The sequence below is a fragment of the Solanum tuberosum genome, unplaced genomic scaffold (assembly GCF_000226075.1).
Source record: "Solanum tuberosum cultivar DM 1-3 516 R44 unplaced genomic scaffold, SolTub_3.0 scf00040, whole genome shotgun sequence".
In the NCBI taxonomy this organism is placed as follows: domain Eukaryota; kingdom Viridiplantae; phylum Streptophyta; class Magnoliopsida; order Solanales; family Solanaceae; genus Solanum; species Solanum tuberosum.
Genome location: NW_006238964.1, coordinates 214,101 through 218,485, shown reverse-complemented (window position 1 = coordinate 218,485; position 4,385 = coordinate 214,101).

Here is a 4,385-nt window from a genome sequence, read left to right as displayed (position 1 = left end):
AAAAAGAAGCAGAGGAGAAAGAATGGGAGACCAAGAAAATAACTTTGGAGAATAAGAGTAAAATAAAAGTGTTAATATTATATTTTAGTGGGTTAGGTCAAGTGGGCGGGCTATTAAATGGTTTAAATGGATATATGTTTATTTCTTAAAATTTTAGTTAGAAATAAAAATTTCACGTCAGCAAATTTTAATAAAAAAAATAATTAAATAAGTTGAGTGACTTTCTACGCAAAGATCTCATAGTTAAATGACTTTTGTGTTGAAGATCAAAGTTAAGTGACTTTCTGTGAAAAAAGTTGATAGTTGAGTGACCATCAAAAATATTAACTCATCCAAATACATACATACATACACATATGTATGTATGTATGTATAGATTTGCATTAATGGAAATATTTATCTCATAAAAATTAAACTAATACAAACTTCAACTGGCGTTATTACAAGTCATATGAACTTTTCTTCGTCTAAAATATCAAAATATTAAAAAATAGTAAATAAGTAGAACAAAAGGGCAATGTTTATATAGTAATAACTATTTTGAAGCAAATTTACTGACAATCTAAATCACATAAGTAGCATTGATAAATAAAGTCTTTTTTTTTTGTCTTGAGCATCAAAAAAACAAATCGTTACAATTCTGACTCTTGAGAAGTTTAATAATTTTGGAAAAAGATATTCGATAGCATATATCTACATCACAAGAGAAACTGTTAACAAAATAAATGAATTTAGCCTACATCATGTTAACTTTATTTATTGGAACATTACATACTAATGTATATATTAAGCAAACAAATAATTATTATATCATCAAAATTATTTTCCTCAAGTACTCGAGGTTATGGAATATACCCTCTTAGGACAGAGCGATTTACTTCATCAGAATAGTGATACCTCATATTCCGCTAAACTTCGAACTCACTCAATGACAATAAATCACACGAAATTTTTTAAAATGGAAAAAGAAGAAGAGTAGAAGATTATAAAAAATTGTGGTTGAAAAATGAGAGGAACCCCTCTATTTATAGTTAACAAATGGTAGTATGAACAAGTGTTTTTTGTGTCTTATTTGAAAAGTCATGACCTTTTGTAAAAGGTCACAACCCTTTGGAAAAGCCACAACTTATTGAAAAACTCGCAACTCTTTGGAAAGTCACAACCTTTTGAAAAAAGTCACAACTTTATCAGAAAAGTCATAACTTATCGAAAAAGCCACAACCTAAGTTAGGGATATTATAGTAATTTAACATTCAAGTTAAAAGTTCATGCTTTTAAGGTAATATAGATATAGATAGATAGATAGATATACATATAGATTATATTAATTTCATCTTTCAAGCAGACAAATCAAACACGAGTACTTGATGAAGTGGGTTATTTATCATCAATCAAGTCTACAATTTTGAAGAAATTGAGGGGGGGCATATTTGGCAACCACTTGTACATCAATAGATATTTTTTGGACATATGGGCAGTCACAAAGATTGTCATTTGTCACACTTGACGTATTCCTCATGTTTAGCTTTTCATCAGTAAGACTTGTAGTGTTGTGTTTAATTGTCTCCATATTACAATGAAGTCTGTCCATGATTCAATATTACAAGGACCTTAGCTTCTAAATCCACTAGCTGAAATATGTATGTATGTTTAACATAAATACCAAATTTCAATTAAAATTGTATAAGGCGCTACCTCTAGGTCAATTCATCAATAAGAAATGAAAGAATAATTTCAAACGATGAATTATGAAAATACCTAGGAAAGTCAATGTTTAGCGTGTTGTTTGTGTACAAGGTGACGAAAGGGTAAGAGAAAATCATGCCTCTGAAGCAGACGTGATAGATGAGATTAACGGAACTGGTTTGAATGTACTTAGCATAGTAATTGTCCAATCCCCTCTTCACAACACTCTTGGCGTAAGCCATAGACATCATTAGGTAATTTTGAGAGACAATAATCCTTGTTCGGACAAATGCTACAAAACCCTCAAATTCTTATGTAAATCCCCCATCTAACCATAACCTTATCGGATGATACATAATAATCTTCTAGTTTTGACATTTACAACTTAAAGTTTGTGAGAGTCATATAACTCCACACTTACTCAAAATAGAATTATTATCTCCTAAGTTGTTAAAACAAAATCCAATTACTTAACTTATCACTTTTACATTTACTCTTTTTTTTTTTGGTGGGTGGGGGATACAACGAGGTTAAAAACTCTATTATTCCAATGAAGGTTTGCACAATTCTCCAATTAAGCTACACTTTATGTATCTTTTACATTCAAATTGCTTTTTAAATTGTGTTACTTATTATTTCTTTCTTTAAAAAAAAATGTAATTCTCTATAATTGGTGACGAGTTAATAATCTTTCTAATATATATTCATAACATGATATAGAAATAATTGGTTTCAAATGTTTTTTCATACCGTATAACTTATTGGATTGTTGCGAGCAATACAAATGAGGGGCGTTTTGAAAAAAAGCAATCAGTTACCAAGTTATCTTATTGAAAAAGAGCATTTTCAATACTCAAAAAGATTCGATGGTAAAAGCCCATAACTTAACTATGATAAGAAAGAGTGAAATAAATGGGTTGAGCCCAATTGAGGTTGATAATCCAAAGTGGATGTAGAGCCTTAACCCTAACCCTAAGGCGGCAGCCTCGTTTTCTCTCTCTCTCTCTCTCTCTTTCACTATATATACATTGTTCTGCGCTTTCATTGAATCTATCTCCCACTGCCTGCTTCACCGGCCAACCCTAAATCATAATCCATCCGCCTCCATTCACGTTTGTAAATGGTTTACTATTAGATTTGGGTATGATGATCAAAGGAATTATACAGTTATCCCTGTCTGATTTATTCAGTGCTGAAAGTTTTCCTTTCATTTCTGACCCATGCCCATACTTCCTTTTTCTTTTTCTTTTTTGTTTTTACATTTTGTGAAGAAATTATTGCCTATGATGACATCTATATAGCCACGGAGATGCTAGTTTTATGACTAGTTTCAATGTTGATTATGGCATTGACTAGGACGGTCTGAGGCTTACTGCGTATTTGTTTTTATTTTTTGCCATTATTTGATTTCGGAGAGGCAGATGATGTGTTTTTCGGAGATGAATACTCATAATTCAATTTTTGAGTATTATGATCCTCATCTGAATAGGAAGATCTGATGCTTCTTCTCCAGTTGTATGTTTGTTTTCATCCAACTAGTTTCATGACTTGCTCATGCTTCCTTTTGACCTTTTCCCCTTTTAAGAGACATCTAACATGACTTTGTCTAGTATATCCATGACCTTTTTCAAAGTCCTTTTTAAGTTATGGATGATGAGATAAGCAATTCACAGTTATCCCTGTCTGATACATTATGATGAATGCTTGTGATCTGACATGTGCATAAATCTCTCCATGAGGTGTTGATTATGAAATCAGGGCTTAATTCTTCTCTATGAAATTAAAAAAAAATTAAAACTAGCCATTATATCAGATACATAGTGGTTAATTATTGCTTTAATCATATCAAGTCATGCTAAATACTTCTGCTTGCAGATTTACGAAACTACGCCATTTCAAGTTTTGATGCTGGGATCTGTGTAAATATATAAGTTTGAAATAGAGTACTATTTAATTGTTACATTTCAGGACCTGTTTGGCTATAGATTTTTCAAGTAAAAAAAAATTGGTGGAAAATTTGGCAAATAGTGTTTGTTGTACAATTTGCCATTATTTGATAAATATTTTTGGCAAATAATCCAAATTTCCAAATACCGGAAAAAATTAGTATTTGGGCCAAATTTCATTATTTTGGGAGCTTTAAAGAATTCAAATTCTGGATCATTTTTAATGTTTACAATGATGAAAATATGGTTGTTGATGAAAATGATAACTATTCGGTTCAGGGTAATAAAATCATGTGTGTTGTCTACTTTACGAAACGTTGCTTGATGCACTCATTCTGTACTATCACATTGCATCATTGTTATGTACTCAACTTGTAATTTGCTGCGACAAGATTCAATTGACTTCTTGTGAGGGTATAAATTATATTTATTAAAAAGGCCTAACCCATCGGTAGCCCCTTAAATTTGGCACGAAATTTCACTTAGGCACCTCAAGTGGATGATGTTCATTTTAGACACCTCATGTAGGGTTTCGCTGTGTCATTTTGACACTTTTTGCTTACATGGCATAGTGAGTGTAATACACTTGTTGAACGCGCGTGAAAAACCTATTTAGTCGATTTTTTAATTATTTTTTTCTTCTTCTTTCCCATTTTCAGCCACCATTTTTGCAAACTTAAATATCCAACATGGTGAATAAAAATAGATAAAGTAAAATGATGAAAAATGATGGAAACTATTTTAGAAATTTAG